Source organism: Malus sylvestris, chromosome 15, assembly GCF_916048215.2.
Source record: "Malus sylvestris chromosome 15, drMalSylv7.2, whole genome shotgun sequence".
Classification (NCBI taxonomy): Eukaryota; Viridiplantae; Streptophyta; class Magnoliopsida; order Rosales; family Rosaceae; genus Malus; species Malus sylvestris.
The window spans coordinates 20638028-20653490 of NC_062274.1; the positions used below are offsets into that span (position 1 = coordinate 20638028).

At 38.6% G+C, this 15463-nt stretch overlaps 1 pseudogene; it reads right to left on the reverse strand.

The window, feature by feature from the left end:
- Positions 1–12712: 12712 nt before the first annotated feature.
- On the reverse strand, positions 12713–14388 carry LOC126602221 (GATA transcription factor 5-like; annotated as a pseudogene).
- Between the last annotated feature and the right edge of the window lie 1075 nt (positions 14389–15463).

Below are 15463 nucleotides of genomic sequence, written 5' to 3' on the forward strand. Positions count from 1 at the left end.
GGAGGTTGACTGTTTGAAGCCTCACCACTCGGCGGAACTCCAGGAAGAAGAGGAGCCAAAGGTTGATCATTCGGAGCTTCACTACGCGGTACAGCCCCAGAAGACGAAGGCAAATGTTGTTGGAACAAACCCACAAACCTCCGATGATCAAGTAAAATCTGACCATCAGATTCCTGCATCTGGTCAATTTTCCTCTTCATATTTGTGGCATAGTTGTGTGCGAGCTTGTGCAACTGTTTATTCTCATGCTTGAGCCCCCTAATCTCCTGTTTGAGACTCATCACTTCAGCCGCCAACGATTCAACTCGACGGGTTCGAGCAAATAGGCGTTGGGCCATGTTGGACACAGAACCCGCACACTGCACACTAAGAGCCAGAGACTCCTTAACAGCCAACTCATCAGACCGCCTGGAAAGTAGTCTGTTATCTTTGGGGGTGACAAGGTTCCGGGCCACCACCGCAGCGGTCATATCATTCTTCATCACCGAATCCCCAACGGTAAGAGGACCAGTAGGGGATATGAATGATGGGCGCCATATGTTATCTGGAGAAGACGGGACTACCTCTTCATCAAGGTTCAAATCAAAACGACGATCGGAGGGTCCAGACATTTTCAAAGGTGTTGAAGAAAGAAGAGGTCGGACAAATCAAGACCTTAGAAATGCAAGAAGGGAGTTTCTACAAGCGAAAATTCAAGTGTGCTTTGAAACGAACTGCATGCCTCTATAAAAAAAATCAGCACTCGACGGGATTTCAGAGATCGAAGAGGTGAGCTCAGAGTTCGAAAATGCCGATTCAAAAATCGAAGAGGCACGCTCAGAAATCGGAGAAGCATCTTGCTTTTCCAGACGCGTTAGCACCCGTCACACGCAAACTCAGCTTTGCGGAAATCACGGGCAATTTGTTAAAGCGCCAATCCCAGATATTAAAGAGGCGTCAGTCTTTTTCAGCCTCGTCAGCACCCGTCACGCGTAAATTCAGCTTTGCGGAAATCACGGGCAATTTGTCGAAGCGCCGATCCCAGATATCGAAGAGGCGCCAGTCTTTTTCAGCCTCGTCAACACCTATCACATACACACTCAGCTTGACGAAAATTACGGACAATTTGTCTAAGATTTCTGATAAAGAAGAAAGCACGTGAAGCCATACTGATCAATCACGCATTGGTTGCCGACACGAGTGAAAGAATAGTACCTCTACAGGTATCAAAGAACTTCCTATAATTGTCTACCTTCACCTTCCATAGCAAGGCAGACATACATAGCCTTTCTTCATCTCCAAAAATGCTTTCCCAACGAAGCCTCTCGAGTCATTCAATGTTCCTTATTCCTTGGGGTACCTCTGCAAGCCAATGACTCCAAAGCAAAAGTATCTCATATCACCAGGGTAGAAAGCAAGAGTATCTCATATCATGCGTTCTCCCTGCCCTTTCCTTTGTCCTTGTTCTTGCCTACAAAGACAAGGATAAAGAAAACAATATGCCGGAACTTCCACTCAAACTCGGGTAAGGAACCGACTGCTTGGAACCCTTCCCTGATTGCCTACCTAGCACTGCTCTCGAGTACTCGTCTCCCACTGCTGCTGTACTTCCAAAGAAGCTACCACATCTGCCTGAAGAATAGATAAGGTAAGTGAAAATGATACCTTGCAGCATGTGGAGACAACGTGCAGAAGGAACAAGCAGAGAAGAATGCGGTCTGCACAGTCAACTCAGCAGAATGAGTCTGAGCTGAAGAACTCGAAAAGCTGCCATATCTGCCTGAAGAAACAAGCAGAGAAGAATGGAGCATGCACAGTCAACTCGGCAGAAAGAGTCTGAGACGAAGAACTCGTTTTGACCCTCAAATTCTTGGGTCGACTTACTAGGCGTTGTGGGCTGCACGTGCCGATTCACCACCCTTGAATCAAATCCTTAAAGATCAAGTCACCAACTAGAAGAAGAGTTCATCAATCTTGAAGATCATACCGTTGACCAAACTGCTCATGTGTGAATTAGAAAGATTGAACAAAGAAATAGGTCGTCACCTTCACCTCGTGCCTGCTTGCTATATGTTCGAGTCAACCTTCAAGAATCAAGCCTCAACGGCCCTTGAAGAAATTTCCAGCCAAATTCAAGATCAAACCTCGACGGCCCTCGAGGAAATCACGAGTCCGATTCAAGATTAAGTGTCTACCACCCTTGAATCAAAACCTAGTTCAAGAATAAGCTGTGGAAAATCAACAATTGGAGGAATCCAGAAAATCCTCCAACCCAGTTCAAGATCAAAGCTGTGGAAAGTCAACAAGCGCAACAAAATATGTGCCGATTCACCCACTACCAAAGCCAAAGATCATCTACCACATGAAGCTCCTTGTGGTCCAATTTCAACCTTCAAGATCAAGCCTCGATAGCCCTTGAAGAAATTTCAAACAAAAGTTCAAGAACAAGCCTCAACGGCCCTTGAAGAAATCTCAAGCCCAATTCAAGATCAAGCCTCAACGGCCCTTGAAGAAATCTCCAGCCCAATTCAAGATCAAGCCTCGACGGCCCTTGGATCGACATCTACAGTAAGGGACTTCAAAACGCATCTCTTACACGTGACAAGCACATGTATACGACGCACCTTGAAGTGGGGGCATTTGTAGACATCGAAATTTCGGTAAATAAATGTTGACCGATAAATCACAGTTTCAACGCTCATGTATTATATAAATTTTACACGTAGCGTGTGTCTAAACAAAAATCGAAATAGTTGGAAAAGTCATCAAACAGGACACGTGTCAACACCTGGCAGAAACGACTTATTTCATCTGGAATATTATATTCAAAATTAGGCCTTGGAAAATTCTATAAATACAAGCCTATTTCATTCATTTGAGAAACCAATTCATATGACACCTTGAAGCTCTGAAGCTCTGAAACTCCGAAGCTCTCAAGCATCCAGGTTCTCGAAGAATCAAGAAAGCCTTCTTCGTTCTTCGTTCATCGTTCTTCCAAGATCAAGCCCCGACGGCCCTTGAAGAAAGTGTTCTTCGTTCATCGTTCTTCCAAGATCAAGCCCCAACGACCCTTTGGATCAACAATCATCCACCAATTCAAGATCAAGCCCCGACGGCCCTTGGATCAACCATCCACCAATTCAAGATCAAGCCCCGACGGCCCTTGAAGAAAGCACCATCGTTCATCATCCGTTCATCCAAGATCAAGCCCCAACGGCCCTTTGGATCAACAACGTCGACAAATCCACACATCCAACCGTTCTTCAAGATCAAGCCCAAAAGCCCTTGAAGATCCGTTCATCACTGTTCTTCAAGATCAAGCCCAAAAGCCCTTGGAGATCCGTTCATCACTGTTCTTCAAAGATCAAGCCCAAAAGCCCCTTTTAAGATCCGCTCAAATCCACCTTCAAGATCAAGTCCACGGCCCTTGAAGAACGTTCATCCTTAGATCAAGCCCAACGGCCCTTTGGATCAATCACACATCCACAAATACACACCTTACGGAGATCGAATCAGATGATCAAATTTAAGAGAGATTGTAACCCAAAATCATCAAACACAAATATTTGTTTGTGCACGTCGTTCTTGTCTCTTTCGTTTCAGGAATTTTCCGTGTTCACAATATCATGTGACACGTTTAAGTAATACACAATAATTTCTTTATATCTATTGTACTACCAAACAATCATACCACTTAGGGGTCGTTTGATAACAATTTCATTTTCAAATTTTAGTTTTTCACTTTTTTATGAAAACTAAAATCTTGATTGATAACTACTTTCAGTTTTCAATTTAAAAAAAAAAAAATATATATATATATATATATATATATATATATATATATATATATATATATATATATATTGAAAACTGAAAACTACTTTCTTGAGTTAGCAAAATTTGGTCTTATAAAAGTTATTTTTTAAAATTGAAAATAGTTATCAAATAAGATTTCTGTTTTAATAAAAAGTGAAACCTAAAAATCAAAAAGAACAAAGTCAAAACTTAAAACTCCTTAGCTTCCTAGATAGGCACCAAACAAAATCAAATATCAGCTTGCATATATCGTATATAATGCATTCAAATTAATCATTTAAGTCAGTCTAACTCCGAGTGCAGTGTTCAACACGAGACTGAACAGGACCCAACCCATGCGTTATTTGGATGTGGATGAAGCTGCTGAACTGATAAGTAAACTCCTATTCGCAAACAGGACTACGTAGTACATGCAAAGAACTAACTACAAGGCCGCCAAATGGCTGCTAATTCTTCAGCAAACATTATGGTCAAAAAAAGTTGGGTAAAAGGTGGGCTGCCCACCTGGGCACAGTCACCAGTCACTACTCACTGCCACTACCACCATGTGGACCTTGTAGATAAGAGAGAGAGAGAGAGAGAGAGAGAGAGAGAGAGAGAGGAGCGTTTTGCCTTTGGATTTTTCAAATGGAGGGCAGGAGACAATCCATTACTCTTTCAGTGAAAGGCCGGCCCAGAATTTTGACTACCAAATGTTGTTATATATAAAAGAAATGTTATAAAGTCAGTCTCAAAAGTACAACTCACCATGTACTCTTTAATATTTCACAGTTTAATGTTAATTTTGATATCAACATTGTAAAATATTGTATTAAAAACATAAGACCATCTCCAACCCTTGGGCTAAAAGCCAAATTTTTTAGCCCAGAAAGTTTAGCTTTTAGCCCAGAAACATCTTTTCTGCTCCAACCCTTCTACCCTAAAATTTTAGCCCGGAATTATTAAAGAATAAAATTAGCCTAAATTGTTTTCTTAAATCAATTTTTTTTTAAATAAATATGTAGATTATTGTAAATTAATTTTATGAACATTTTAATCTAAAAAAATTTAAATTCCGATAAACATTTCGCATTTAGCCCGGGGGGAAAGCTGGGGGTATTTGGCCCAGAAATAGCATTTGGCATTTAGCCTAAAATTTTAGCATGGGTTGGAGAGTGTTTGGGGGGGGGTAATTTGGGGGGTAATTTGACTTTTAGCCCAGGGTTGGAGATGGTCTAAGGCATTAGAGAATCAATAGAGGGGCCAACTTTTGAGAGAGTTTCCTTAGCATTTCTCTATAAATAATACATATTATAAATATCTTTAATTAACCAAATTTATTACCACTAACCGGACATCTGCATCACCATCGTCAACATCATCATTGGTTTTGATGGCCTATGGGAGTAAAAGAATACTAGATTTTTTTCTATTTGGAACGTAACACGTTTTCTATTATCAAAGACATCAAACTTGATTCAAATCCCGTTGATTCTTAGGCCATCTCCAACTGAAGGCTGGCCAGATGGCTCGTTTGAGCCCTCTAGCCCTCCAAGATTCCCCAAGATATTAATATTTTAATGAACAGTACAGGGCCATATTTGCCTCCGTCTCCAACCGAGGGCCAGAGGGCCAAAGGACTCGTTTTAGCCCTGTCACAAAAAACCGTCTCCAACCGAGGGCTAAAGGGCCATAGGGCCAAACATAATTTATTATTTAAAAACTACAATTTAATGTTGTATAAATGGCCTAGGAAGTTATACGAAAAAAATAGAATTGAAAAAAAATATGAAACAAATTTTGTGAAATAAAAGTTATAGGAAAAAAAATATGAAACAAAATTTGATTCATATGAAAAGGAAAAAAAAGGGGGGAAAAAAGAAGTTTACATTCATTAAAAAAAAATTAAAAAAAAAAGAAGTTTAAATTCATTAAAAAAAAAGAAAAAAAAAAGAGGCCTAATAATACAACGGCTACTAGCCGTTATATTAAAAAACATTTCAAACTATTAGTGTCGGTTATAACCGACACTAATAGTAGAACTATTAAAAAAAAGAATATCTTTAATGATGTCGGCTATAACCGACAGCAATAGGAAATCATTAAAAAAAAAAATAGCCAGCCCCAGCCCTCCAGCCCTCTCCGATCCTGTGGGGCCCTCCCAGATTCCAGAGCCCTCTGGCCTAGCCCTCGGTTGGAGACGGTTTTAGGGCTATTTTCGGCCCTCTGGCCCTCTGGACCCTTCGGTTGGAGATGGCCTTAACATTCTATTCGTTGGACTAGTGCATCACTTTTCTCAACAAAAAATAAACATAGTGCCACTCAACCAAATAATATTGATGTTGCTAACATTCTTCCTAAATAACTAGAGTTAATTTGTTTGAACGCATATTCAAACTACAGAATAACAATTTACCATGCACAGTTAATAATTTATTTGATAAGAGAATATAACGCATGCATGTCAATCTATTTAATACGCGAATATAACGCATGATGTATTTTATACTTGACTAGTTTGTTCGGATTTTCTAACTCATGATCATGTTCGTTTTGTACACCAAGATATTTCATAAAGCTTCTGTGGCATGGAAGGCTCAGATTCTCACAAGGTCAAAACCCTAAGAAAACCCAAAGGTATGCAAGTCCCACACAAGTGGACAAAGGCATCCTTACTTAATGTTCCCCTATTATAGACGTTTAGAGTGGTTGGAACTGGTGGGAGATGGCCATCACGTAAATGCCACTCAACAATTATGCTGGCGTACCCAATTTTTTCCATGACGTTTTGGCCACACTACTATTTCTTACATTTTTAGGTTTAGGGTTAGTTTGTTTTTGGTGGAACCCTAGTCTCGATTTTCATTTGCTTATTATGGCTAAGAAACCATGTGATTTTACACCTCCTGCCTAACTTTTAACGCACGATTTTACATATTTTGTTAAATCCTTATTTTTTAAAATTAATTAATTTAATGGTGTGTTTACATATATCAAGTAAATATTGCTATAATGCTATTTGAACTCTAATTATTGATCACTTTGTTGAACACTTTTTTAAAACAAGTGGAACTCGCATACATTTGTGGGATATGCCTCTATTAGAGAATTGATTTGGAAGGTGGTCAATAAATCCATATAGCATACGCCTCTATTAGGGAGTTGATGAGTAAGGTGGTCAATAAATTCAAATAGCATTATCCTATAATGAATGAATACAAGAAGAAAATAAATCATTTGAATTCCTAACTTACCCTACATTTACTAACACCTAAGAGCATCTCCAAAGGATGAGAAGGTCCACATCTCAATAACAATATAAAAAAACATCATTATTGTTTTCCAACCGAAACGTCAGTTCCTTGTGGCATGATATGGATTGATAGCAAAGGTGGTTGCTGTCAAAGTTGACAGTGTTAGAGTATATTGGATATGGAAGGTGTGGATCATGACACATGTCATTAGCCAAACAGATAAGGCAGTTCGAATTGTTGCTAGTGTAAGATTCAGATTAGGCAGTTAGGTGAATATCCATCTATATAGCAAATATGTCTATGTAACTAGTTAATCAATCAAGAAAATACAAGTGACAAATCATTCTCTTTCTCTCTCTAAGTTTTCTTTGTTTCCTTCTTCTTCTTCTACAATCTCTCTGTTCTCTTTTCTACATAATGATTAATATGGCATCAATCGACATTAAAGCTTGATCAGCTTATTCGATCCTTTCTTTTGCTTCCACTACACGAAATTCTTTCTTCTTCTATCTTGTGGGTGTATCAAGATTACCCAGTTATTCATGGTAACTCTGATGATGCTTCAATCTCGATCTGTACCATTAGTCTTTCCTTATCCGTATCCATACCTGCTCGAGGAGTGGATGGTTGACATCTTCCCATTCTTTCTAACTACTGTCGTTGTTGAAAAGGCACATTTTTTTTTAATGCGCAATTTGTTGCATCTGCATATGCATTTTTCGAGACATTTGTTGGTTCACTTATTGGGGTAGTCGAATGAGATTCTAGTGATGTGGCTGCAACTGAGACTGGATTCCGTGAATTTGCTGCTGAGTTTGTTGAAAATTCCTATAGTCGTCTTTGACTTGCTCCACTAGAAAGCCAAAATTACCATATCCCATAGTTTGAAGGAACATCTTTAGTAGTTCAAGCGCTGAGCACTGCTTTCTTTTGTGCACACCAAGTGTTTGAGTCTTTTCCTCATACATATTTCTCTACAATTTTCCGAAATGGTAACTGCGAATCAACTTCAAATCTTGCAATCACCGATCATTGGATTGATTTCATCCATTTCCACGTCTGTTACTGTGAAACTGGATGAGACCAACTATCTACAATGGCATTTCAGATGCAGTTGATGCTTGAAGTCCATGGACTTATGGGGTTTGTTGACGAATCAAATCTCTGTCTTGCTCAATTTTCTTCCACTTATTCAGGAGATTCAGAGGTAACATCTAGTACTTCATCTTCAAGAATTGAAATTGATGAGTACAAAGTCTGAAAAATGCATGATCATTCCTTAATGTTGTTACTTACTTCCACACTTTCTTTATCCGCTATTTCCTGTGTGATTGGTAGCAAGAGTTCTCAAGAGATATGGGTTCGTCTTCAAAACTAGTTTTTCTTACCAAGTACAAAAACCATTATAATCAAATTACATACTGATCTTTACAACATTAAGAAGGGATCAAATTCAATTTCCTAGTATCTTCAAAGAATTAAATAAGCAAGGGATGGACTTTCTATTCTTGGTGTCACACTTGCTGATGAAGACTTTGTGATCATTGCATTGAATGGACTCCCTCCAAAATACAACACATTTAAATGTGTACTCAAAGGGCGTGAGAGCATCATTTCACTTAAGGATTTTCGTGCACAATTGCTCACTGAGGAAGCCATTGTGGATTGTGCTCTTGTTAAATGTGAGACAAAAGGTTCTTTATTTCCTCTCTTTAGCTCTCAATTTCATGCTGGCTTTAATGGTGGTTATCAAGCTCAATCCAATTTTAGTTCATGCCAGTCAAGCTATAGTAATAATGTTGATAGTTATAATGGAATTCTTGGCTCACCTCTATCTCCATATCCTAGTTCTCTGCCTCCTAAAATTACTACATGTCAAATTTGTTCACATAAGGATCATCTTGTTGCCCATTGTTCTACTTAAACTACCAACACATCTATTACACAAGATCTAAACTTGCAGGATCAGGTTCGATTTTCTAATTTAATGGAGTCAATTGAGATGGACTCTATTATTGTCAATTCTTTCTCTCATTACCTTGGATCTTCCCTGCCACTTAATTCCACAACGGGAGCTTATATCAGTGCTTCAAAGCAGAACGATCGTGATACAACAATTATAATGAAAACACAAGAAGCAGCCAACTAGTTCTATTGGTGCAGAAAGTTCACAAACTAGCGGATCACATCAAATTTGTTCACAAAAAGATCATTTTGATGTTGATTGTTATCACATACATAATGCTCAATCTTCAGTTTCAACCCCTGAATCATGTCAAAGAACATTGGATCAACAACTCAAACTAGTGTGTCCAGTCATCCTGCAAAATCATGAAACACCTTTACAAAGCAATTCTAATGCTGAAATTCATATATCTTATGATCGCCACTCTGGTTTTCTCTCTCACTTCATTGTTTCACAAGATGAAATGTTTTTAGATGATGCAGAAAAACAAGTTTTGGAATGTATTGACAAGGAAAGTGCAGACTCTCAGCTGATTTCAGTGGGTTTACAATCATGTATTCAAGTGACATTTCCAGTTCTTAACTCTGACAAAAAGGTGAAAATTGGTGTTCCTACTCAAACTGTTGTACATGAGTTTTGAAGATTTTATGTACTTCGGTTATGCAATGGTGGAAGTATATTTGATATTCAGTTAGGCTACCATATGAGAATTTTTTATAAGGGTGGGGGCACCAAGTCTACGTTGATTGGGGAACTATGGTATACACGATATAATGGTTAAATACAAAGCTCCAGATGCTAGGAGGTTTTCTTATTGTAGGGTATGTGTGCAGCAATGACCAAATACTCCACTTTCCAATGCAAGGAATATTATCCAAAAAGAGTTTAGATTGCCAGATACTCTCCAACTGCAACAATCTCAAGCTTGGACCATCATGAGCTTGCAGGGGGATGTTAGAGTATATAGGATATGGAAGGTGTGGATCATGACACATTGCCATTAGCCAAACATATAAGGCAGTTAGGATTGTTGCTAGTGTAAAATTCGGATAAGGCAATTAGGTGAATATCCATCTATATAGCAACTGTATCTCTGTAACTAGTTAATCAATCAAGAAAATACAAGTGAAAAATCATTCTCTTTCCCTCTCTAAGTTTTCTCCGTTTCCTTCTTCTTCTTGTACAATCTCTCTATTCTCTTTTCTACATAATGCTTAACAGACAGCAACTTCAAATCTATTTTTAGTGATTAATAAATGCTTTTTATCGTTTTTCTAATTATTTTTTGTTCTAAAAATAATTATACAATTATGAAAAGTAAATAATATAATAAATAATAGTTTAAATTTGGTATATTGGTTGGAGAACAAAATTTTAAAAAATATATATCAAAGTGCCACATAAGCTTTTAAATTTAAATTTCATGTTTAGACATATTCTTTGGAGACGTTCTAAGAAATAAAAAAAAATTGTGGTCTCGCCTTTAGAGTAAACATACTACAATTAGGATTGGAGGTAGAACTCGATCCGGTTCTCGTTCTTACTTCCGCCATTCTCAACTTCCCTTATTTCTGATAAGTAAACATGCAACAACGTACACTCAAACAGTGAAGTGAGGAAGCTGGAGCGCCAGCAAAGCCAATTCCTAAAAAATGGCTATAAATATTAGTGGATAATGTAATTCAAGAAAATACTATATTTGACTCTTGATAGACTTGTCTATGTTTGAGTACAAGAATGTGGCTTCTTCTACTTGGAATTAGCATCTGATTATTCAAATAATGAGACGGATACAAAACAACTTTGCAGACATTGGATTTGAATATCTAGTTGAAGATTAAAGTATTTAAAGTATAATTAACTTGCTCCTTGTGTTCATACAAAAAACAATATAAAATTATATATATAGTCCAATATTAAAGTAGAAGAATAATATTTAGGTTAATCTTAGTCTGCTCTTTGCTGTCTAAATTATAATCCGGCCAGCAGCAAGTTACATAGAAATTAAAAGAAGAATTGTATATGAGTGAGGACAAATGCTGCATTTATAAGAAACGACGACAAATGGCATGAGCAATCTAAGCTCTGGATAGTCTATATGAAATTCACTTGGCATGCATCCTATTCCCGCCAGCAGCTACACAATTTCGAGGTCTATCTATTTGAAATTTTTTCTCTGCAGTTTTTACCCACTCAAACTCAAACATTACATATATATGTGTGTGTGTGTGTGTGTGTGTGTGTGTGTGAAAATGGTAAAATGCATCTCCTTTCAAGGTCAAGGATGTTCGTATGATTAATTTCTTTGTTCTGAAAAATTATCTCACAAATTTGATGATAGATTTTTATGGTATATGTGTATATAATTAATAATTCTTTCATGCGATTAACATATTTTTGCCTTGTTAGTCTATCGATGAAAATAAAACTTAACCGCAGCTAATAAATTTGAAATAAAGTTAATTTTTAAGTGGACGTCTATAAAAACAAGAAAAAATGACTAATACATTCATAATTATATCACAATTCCTTTTTTGCTAGATAAAGAATCAAACTTTATGAAACCCTAGATTACTCCGATTATGAAACAAAATTACTTTAATTGGTCTAAAGGGGTATTGTTTTTGAAATCAAGAAAGGATTAGTGAGTTTTTTTCTTTTTGTGTATGCTTGTAAGCAATGCTACCAACATGGAATGATGAGTCATGGCTTGGTGGTAATTATGGTTGTCAGTGTCACCACTCAAGTGTGTGCGCGCGGCACCCTCATTCAAATTTTGAAGGACGATCTTCTTTGTGAAGATTTCAAGAATTATCTAATTATATTTGTTCATCGTACATCGTATGTTTAATTTTCGTCATATATTGTTTATATTTCATTTTAAATAAAAAAATTTATAATGATTTTCGATCGCACAATGTACAATAAACATATGTAATTTGAGAATCTTCATGATCCTTACAAAGAAAATCCAACGAGGATCCTCACTCATTCTGAACTACGTTGTGAGTTGTGACTAGTTCAAGGATATTTGCCTTATCAACTGAGCTCTACCCACCTGACATTATAGCCTTTAAACCCATCACGAGAAAATCTGATGCGTTATTAAGGAGAAAATTTTGAGTATGAACATCTATCGGAAAAACAACTGGTGCCCTGCATGCTTGCACCCGATTCTTCTCTTGTTCAACCCGAGGTGAGAGCTGGCTTAGTTGTCACCACAACAGCTCTTTCAGAACTTTGCAGGTAACGAAACGTCGTCTTTCACAACTCTTTCAGAACTTTGAGGGCAGATTACGCCACTTGAAAATATGTCCTTTTTTCGACCCCTTTATCTCGAAAGAGGATCCTCTCTTGAGTTTTGGATGGGAATTCTCCTGACCAACTTATCTGGACAGTTTAAATTTAATTCAACGGTTGCAATTATTATAATTTTTAGAAAACCCCATATTTGAAACCGTTTGATTAAATTTAATCGGCTCATATAGGCTGGTAAGAAGAATTCTCATCTGAGCTCAGAAGATAATCTTTTTCCCTCTCTCGTCTCTTGGCGCGCTTGGTTCATAACATTTTTGTTTTCCAACGGCCGCCAAATTAAAAAGTTGAACGCTTTCAAAAATGTCAGTTACACCACAAAATCATCCTTTCCCTCTGAAAAAAATAACTGAAACTTAAAATTAGGGAAAAATTAAAATCAAATCACCATAAAACACACGGATTTTAGCAAACTAAAACGAACAAGGAATATAATTTAAAATTAAGAACAAATTAAGTAAACTAGTAAAGTCCCCTGCCTATTCAGTTACATCCCTACAAACCCACCGCACCCACCACCGGTCCGCCATGAAAGCAAGATAAAGGAAAAACAATTAAACGGTAAAAATGTACACTAACTCGGCCTGGTTGAACCGGGTTTAATCTAACCCCGGTTCACTGTCCTCTCTTCCCTACTTGCTAACTAAACTTTCATCCTTTTCTGGTGGAACTACTTCCTAATCAAAAACTGGGCACCGCCGGAAGTATGGTCGTACTGGGTTCGGGCGTGCCCGGGCCTTCCTTCTTCCGCCGCATCTCTATAACTTTCCGGTGGTGGTTGGAGTGCAACTCACTCGAAAACGTCGGGCTGCATGCAGGCCTGTACTCGGGTAAGAGCCGGCCTGACTTGTACCGGACCCCGCATGCGTTACAGAGGGTCTTGGCTCCGTTCGGGCCGGTTCTCCACTGAGGGGTTTTCTGGACCCCACAATGGCTGCACCGCCGCGGCGGTTGGCTCGAACTTCCGTCCACCAGTCTTCTCTTCGGCTTCCTCGGGGGCTTCTCAACAGACAAGACCGGTTCGGCCGATTCCTGGTTCTGGGTGGCGGGGTAAATGGTCCAGGGGCTCGACGGGGAGGAGGATGACGACGAACTCGAACTCGAGGACGACTCCGTGAGCGACGGCGACCCAAGGGACCAGACCCTGCCGCCGGTCCGCCTCCGCTTACTTCTGGCCTTCGCCGGAACTGGAGTCTTGAAACAGGGCTTTTCCGGAAAAGGGGTTTCCCGGTCGGGTCTCTTCTCGGACTTGGGCTTCTCGGGCAAGAACCCGGCCGGAAGAGCCGTGGAGAATTCCAAGAAGGAATCCTCGACGAAATGAGACAACCATTCGAGGTTCTCCAAGTCGTCCGCCTGCGAAAAAAAAAGGTAGCTTTTGGTCAAAAACCACGAAAAGCAGTAAAATATCACCATTTCTAGAGACGGAAATTTGCAAAAATAGGTACCGGAACGCTGAGTTCGCTCGCTGGTTCGATTTTTTCCGACAAATTGGACTTTTCCGTCTCCTGGTTCTGCTTTTGGAGCGAAACGGAGACAAAGCCCTTGACTTTTTCCTTATCGCCTTCTTCCTCGGCCTCCGTTTCGACGAACCCGTCTTCGTTGGAGAAGTCGAGAAGGTCGTCGACTGAGAAATCGTCGCAAGCGTTTTGGCCGTTGACGACGGCGCCGCCCCACAAGAAGTCGTCGAAAACCACCACTTGTGGGCCGGTCGCCTTCACAGCCATCTCCTTCCTAATACTGGTCTTCAGAGCCGCTTCGACGCATTCCATTTCAGTTCCAACCTAAGAAAACAGAACCAGAAAAACCCAGAAATAAGATGAAACGACATTCTTTCTTCAACTACAAAAAACACCAAAAGGGTTTGTTCTTAATCTGGTTTATTTTGACATAGTTTAAAATTTTTGAGATTCCATTTTGGAAGTACCTGTTGGGGAGGGAGAGGTGGGAGGAGGAGAGCAGAGGAGGAGATAGAGAGGAGAGAGGTTGAGGATGTAGAAAGAATTGAACAAGTAAAGGGGAGAGGGATGAAATTGGAATAAAAAGAGGGTGAGTTTGGTACAGCATTGAATTAGGGCTGAAAGCATCCCCGGCCTATTACTAAAAGTGCCCGTTTCTTTCTCGTTTTTCTCTCTCTTTTGATTTTTATCCCTCTTTTTTTTTTTTTTTCCTTTTTGGCTTTCTACACCCTCGCGCTTGATACATCCACCCACAACTGTTCTCTGTATTTACACCCGTTTGGATACGTTTGCAGTCTGTTTACTATTCAACCCTACAGTTTCAATTGAATGCTTTTAAAAGGAAAAAAAAATGAAATCAAAAAATATATTTCTTTTTCTGTCAGAAATCACTATCCCCCCTTTAGTCGATAAATTTTTTGATAGCGTAAAAACAAGTCACATAATGTATTATTTTATGTGTTAGTAAAAGAATGATATAATAATGTCAATTGATTTCCAAAAAAATAAAATAATAATGTCAATTGGTGTCTAGGCGGTGTTCCAAAACATCGAAAAGTACTCCTCGAAAGAGTTTTCCTTTTAACAACCAAACAACGAGATGCTAATCATCTACGACAAGTCCCAATGTTTCAATACTTAGTAAGTTAGTATCACATTCATTATAAATACATATTGTTCATATATTCGTGTAAGATTATAAATTGGACTTTAAATCTGTTTTAATTAATTGAAGGTTGAGTGTCGCTATACCAAAGTGTATTTTCTTCTCCTTGTTTGGAATTTGTACAAATATGGTAGGCCAAGTCGGACCATATCCACAATTAGGAAACCATATTTGTGTAACTTCCATTTTAGTGTGATTTTTTTTCCAACTTTTTATTCAATTTTGGATAGGGTAAATCATCAAAATGGTCCCTGAGATTTACATAACTCATCACTTTGGTCCCTGAGATTCCAAATCGATAAAAGTGGTCCCTGAGATTGTCCACCATCCATCATTTTGGTCATTTCGTTAAAAACTCAGTTAAGTGTCCTGGAGCTCTTTGTCGGAAGTTTGGGAAATTTTCAAAGTTTCGTAACTCAATCGTTTCTTAACCAAATTCGACTCATAATATATCAAAATGAAGATATGAAAGTGTAGAATAAGATTATACCTATTTTCCGACAATCTCCGGCAACCATTGGGCTTCAAAATA